Raw genomic sequence first — 6,276 nt, 5'->3', positions numbered from 1 at the left:
AAGAGAAAATAAAACCACAAGGGGAAGGGGTAAACTTTGTGGTAAGTAGCTCTGTGATGGCCCTGAGCTACTCTGAGCCATGGAACTCTGGTGAAGTCAGCCTAACCCATTCCAGGCAGCCTCCAGCAGAATCACCTCTGTCAAGGTGGGGGAGGCGGCAGGTAGAAAGTTGCCAGGGGTAAAGACAGGAAATCCCTGAGTAAGAATCACAAGAGGAGAAAGACCTAAATTCTGAATACAAACCCTTCCTGGTTCCCTGGCTGACAAATAACCCCCATTAAGTGCAGAGGAACCTCAGGATCCCAGTGAAAAGGCAGAGATGAAGAGAATTTTCTCCTTAGGGAAATAGGCAGGAGGTGAAGTCTGAGGTCTGTGGGTTTCCTGTGAGTTTTTGTTTTCCTTTTAAGTATTTCCTCCAGCCGCACACATGGTGGATGACACAACCTGAGGCCTCCCAGGCAGGAAGGATCACAGGACAGGCCCTAAAGCCTACGGTAGAGCAGCAGGAAATTAGGTGAAAACCTGCAGAGAAAAGAAGCAACAGAGAGGGAGGCTTCATCGTTGCTAATGCCCAAATGAAGAAGGCTCACGGGAGAGCCACCGGAGACTAAGCCAAAAAAGCTGTGTGGATAGGCATTAAGCACAGATGGACTGGGTGTCCAGTGTTACACACCACACAGGAAGGATACTCACCGAGGGAAAGAAGCTCCTCAGATGTGTCAGATGTCAGAGGCCTGTTAGAAGACACAGGGTCCTCAGACAAGCACAACACAACCCTAAAACCCACTCCCACTATCTACACTGTTTGGCCAGATAGTCTGCCCCAATCCTCCAAAACAAACACAAAACAAGGCAGCCATAAAGACTGAGTCTGGTTGGAACCAGATGTTGGATTTAGCAGGAAAAAAAAATCACCACCAACCTTCTAGATGTTGTAGGAATAAAGGAGAAAATAGCATAAATGAATAAATAGAGGTAGACTCACAATAGAAAAGGAAAACTACTGTAAAGCATGAAAATATGAGGACTGGCATGAAAATCCTACTAGGTGGAGTTGGGCATGGTGGCCCATGAATGTAATCCTCTCAGGAGACAGAAGCAGGGGGATTGCGATATCAAGGCCAGGCTAAGTTGTCTCAAAAGTCCAAACTTAAAAAATTGACTAGATGGGCTCAATCATGTGTTTGAGGTGTTAGAAGAAATACCTATAGGGACTATCTAGCCTAAGAACAAAAGAATAAATATTGAAGAAAATGTAGGAGGCCAAATATTGATTAGATATTTAATATTAAAAGTATTATTATTATTAGTGCTATTGGTGTTTGAATTCAGGGCCTTGAACTTACTAGGCAAGTTATCTACCACTTGAGTCTTTTTATACATTGCTGGATTTGGCTTAGTTTGCTCTTTTTCAAAGTTCTTGAAGTAGGGATGTAGGTGATTGGTTTAAGAATTTTATTCTGTCGTAATACTGTAGCTGTACCTTTCCTCTAAGCTTTATCTAAATTCCTGCCTTTTCTTATGCCTATTTTTGCCATGTTCTACAAATTCAATTCTTTAATTCAATTACTTCATATATAAAACACCATACAAGCCAGGCATGGTGGCTCACGCCTGTAAGCTTAGCTACTTAGAAGGCTGAGATCTGAGGATCGCAGTTCAAAGCCAGCCCAGGCAGCTGGAAAGACCGTGAGACTCTTCAATAAACTACTCAGAAAACGGAAGTGGCGCTGTGGCTCAAGTGGTAGAGCACTAGCCTTGAGCTGAAGAGCTGAGGGACAATGCCCAGGCCCAGAGTTCAAGCCCCAGGACTGAAAAACAAAAACAAAAACACACAAATAAAACACCTACAGTACTTGTCTCTTTGTGACTGGCTTATTGCACAGAATAGAATGCCCTCACCTTGCAGCAGTTATCAGACCTCTCTTCCTTTCTAAGGCTGAATAATACCTCATTACATGGATGGACCATGACTATCAGTGAACATTTGAAGTGTGAATATTGCCAGTATGAACATGAGTATGTTGATAAATTCCTAGAAAATAGCCGAACCATATGGTGGTTCTACTTTTAAGTTTTTGAGGTGTTGCCCTACAGTTATCCATAACTGTTGTACCATTTTATAATCTCACCACCACTAATTTTTTTTGTCCAGTTATTTATCATTTACAAGAACAAAGATGGTATTTTTTTAATTTAATTTTATTTTATTTGTGAACATACTGTACAGAGGAGTTACAATTACATGGGCAGGATAATGCGTACATTTCTTACCAAGCATTGCAGCCTCCTCCTTTGTTTACCCTTCCCCTCCCCCCCAATCCCAATCCTTCTCCTTCCCCCCCTTGCCCCCCCTCCCTGCACCGATGTTGTAAAGCTCGTTTTGGACATGACAACTTGTACTTCTCATTGTTGCAACAGGTCCACCTGTATCCTTAAACAACTGGTTTTTCCCCATCTCCTCCACAAGTTATACTGACATCAAATATAGTGAAAGCAGGGGTTATACTGTGGGGGAGGGACATACAAAGCAACAAAGAGATAATCTTATAAATGCGTTAGAAACACATGCATGAAAGAAAAAAACATTAAAATACACATCTAACGGTTCATTTTCCTGACATCACATTATCTGACCTTTTCCGCTTGACTCATACATATACTAGATATTACAAATAAGGGAAACCATGGGACCTATGTTTCTTTGGGCCTGGCTTACTTCACTTAATATAATTTTTTCCAAGTTTTTCCATTTCCTAACAAATGGGGCAATGTCATTCTTTCTGATGGAGGCATAGAATTCCATTTTCTTGATCCATTCATCTACTGAGGGGCATCTGGGTTGGTTCCAGATCTTAGCTATGGTAAATAATGCTGCAATAAACATAGTTGTGCTGGTAGCTTTAGTGTGGTCTAAAAACGATGATTAGATGCCACGAAGTAGGTGGCAATGCCTTAACCGTATGCGTGTTGTCAGGCCCCAGGGCCTCTTCCATCCTTGTCAAGGGGAGTGCTAACCTTCTCTCCTTTCATACAACACCAAAGATGGTATTGAAATGACTATCTGCTACTGTCTTGTTTTTGTTTTAATAGTTTTTGAGACAAAGTCTTGCTACCTATTCTAGCCTGGCCTTGAATTCACAATTTTCTTTTCTCTACCTCCTGAGTACTGAGATTATAGGTATATATTCTTGTACTGGCCCCAATTTGGTCAATTTTTGTTTCACAAACTTTCAGCTAATCAGAGAATGATAGATGCCTATATGTGCATAATTGCACTATCTACCTTATCTAAGTCCTATTTATCATGATTTGATTCTAAACCTTAAACCCTAATTTGTCTGATACTGACACATAAATTCCAGCTCTTGCAGGGTGCTTTTTTCATGTATATCTTTTTCCTTTTTTGTCTGAGTCTAGTGTTTCCATGATAGACAGAATATTGTTAGACTTATGTTCTCTGCCCCCATCCCCATCCATTTTTGCCTTCTATATTATTTAGTATATTTATGTTTAATAAACTGTTTGATATGAGTGGAGTTATGCTGCCAATTTTGATGGGTTTTTTGTCTCCTGTTTCTTGTTCTTTATTGTATGTTTTCATGAACTGCTTTGATCTTTTTTTACTATCTTTTGAGATTTTCATTAGTGATTGCTGTAGAGATTACAAAGCACATATGTGTACATGTAGCACCCCCTTCTTTGAGGCTGGTGGGTTTGCTATGTAGGGTGCTGGGACTGGGACCCAGAGCTCCAGGCATGCTGGTGAAGCACTCTACTCAGAGGGCTATCCCACATCCCAGGCTGCCTCCACTGCTTCTGATGCAAGGTCACTTACCAATCAGTCACATTTCTCTTTTTACTTTCAAGAATAGGAGCACAGCTGGGTGTTGGTGGTTCACATCTGCAATCCTCATTACTGAGGAGGATAAGATCTGAGGAACACAGTTCAAAGCCAGCCTGGGCAGGAAAGTCCATGAGATTCTTTTCTCCAATTAACCACCAAAAGAGTGGAAGAGGAGTTGAGGCTCAAGTAGTAGAGCATTGACCTTGAGAACAAAAAGCTCAGGAATAGTACCCAAGCCCTGAAACACACCTCCCTCCCCCAAGCCCAAGCCAGGGAGGAAGAGGAGGAAGAAGAAGGAGAAGAAGAAAAGAATAGGAGTACATCCACTTAAAGTTTATTCATTTTGATTTTTAAATGTTTCTGTTTTGGGAATACCTTTCATCATTTTCAGAGGTGTAAAATGGCTATTTTTGACAGTTGTATCTAGCATTATAGCTGCTTTGGGGGGCATAATTTGTAGACTTTATTCATCTCTCACCATGACAGACATGAAAAAAATGGTAAGTTTCTTGAAAGTGAAATAGGAAGCCACTGAGATGCATTTAGCAGAGAAGGACCATGATCTGAGTTACATTTTAAACAAGCACTCTGCATACTCATATTACTTAATTACTAATACATAAGAAATGACTCCAAATTTATCTGCTAAAACAGCACACATTTGATTATGCCATATTTCTGTGAATCAGGAATTTAGAAGCAGCTCAGGTGAATGGTTCTAATTCAGTGTCTCTCATGAAGTTGCAACGAGATGTTGGCTGAGCACAGACTGGGAGTAGAGGGTCTCAGGCTTAACACAGCTGTTGCTAGAGGCCTCAGCTGTTCTCCAGGCTTTCTCCACTGGGCTGCTCAAGTTGGTTCCTGGCTTCTCCTAAAGGAAGTGATCCAAGAGAGAGTGTGGCTAAGATGGAGGTCATATACCTCTTTAGGATCCAGTCAATCGGCGTCTTCCAAGATCTTTACTTCATGCTACTCACCAGAAGTGAATTGCTAAGTTCAGACCGCATTCACAGGGAGGGAAGTTGAGCTCCACTTCTTGAAGATGGGATGGAAACCTTGTGTGCATACTTTGCAAACCACCAACAATGAAGCATAATAGAGCAAGAGGAAATGTGACAGATCAGCTATTGCAGGCTCCCAGGAGAAAGCTGGGCAGAGCCCAGGGTAAGACCCTGGTAGTAGAGAGGGATATGGATGGATTTGAAATCCTTTCCTAGTAAACATGCCATAGGATCTGCCTTGGGACTGGATCCAAGTGGAGAGGCAACAGAAATGACAGATGAGTTCCAGGTGTTTGATAGTGCGAACTATGATACTGGTAGATCATGCCTGAGGAACTCATGGAGACATTGAGATGCCACCAACACCCTCACAATGAGGTCAAGCTGCAATTAGGCCGTTATATACTCAAGTCTGGACACCAGAGAAGATATTTGGGCTGGAAACACAGCAGAGAGAGAATTCACAACATAGAGATGACCTGGAAGGTTTGGATATGACTCCCTAAGAAGAAAAAGAAATAGAAGCATTCTGTATACCAGTCCCAGGGCCTGCCACATCTACAGAATGGGCAGAGGGGCAGCAAGGCCTGAAGGTTCAGCTGAAGAGCTGGAGAATACAAAGTGCCTCGCTCAAGGCCCTCCCTTCTCTGTCTGCAGTGCAGCCATGTCTTCCTCTGTCAACCATTATTTTTCTGATTCTATCTGTCCCCTAGGCTCAAGTCTTAAGTCTCAACATGCACACTTCCCTTGACCTCCTCTTTAAAGCCTCTGAACTCCCTCCAACATCCAAGACAATCTTTCTTTTTAAAAAAAACATAGGCTGTATCCCAACATAGCTATGTCTCAACACATGACACCTAGTAGGTGTTCAGCAAATACTTATAGAACAGATTAAATAAAATCATCCTTTCATTTCTACAGAAATTCTCCCCCAGAATTTGTCTTAAAAAGAAAGTTATCTGAAATGACTTTGGAGTATTTAAAGTAATGACAGTTACTTTGGACATTCCACACAAGGCTCTTGTACAACTCCTCAACAATATTTTAGGAAGTGAGATCTATAGATTTGATTATTCTAGATCATTCATTGGGACTTATAGGCTGAATGTAATCCTTTCACTATGGTTGTTTGTTAATCCATTTAATAATGGATTTATCCATGCCTTTTATCCATGCCTTGCCCCTTTTGTTTGAGGGAGAGGTGAGTTAAATAATCGCTGGTTCTGTAGGTGCAATTAGTTACACATATATTAATTTGCTTTCAATTCAGGCACTGTTTTGTTGTTGTTTTAAGTCCAGAAGGAAGAGAGGTGGGAGTTTAACAGCCATCTATTCTTTCCAACATTTTCGTAAAGTAAATGAAAATGAGCCTCTGAAACGAACCAGCAGCAGGAGCTCTAAAGAACTAAATACACTTCAATCTTGTGA

The sequence above is a fragment of the Dipodomys ordii genome, unplaced genomic scaffold, assembly GCF_000151885.1.
Source record: "Dipodomys ordii isolate 6190 unplaced genomic scaffold, Dord_2.0 Scaffold75, whole genome shotgun sequence".
Classification (NCBI taxonomy): Eukaryota; Metazoa; Chordata; class Mammalia; order Rodentia; family Heteromyidae; genus Dipodomys; species Dipodomys ordii.
Note: the sequence above shows the minus strand (reverse complement) of the source record.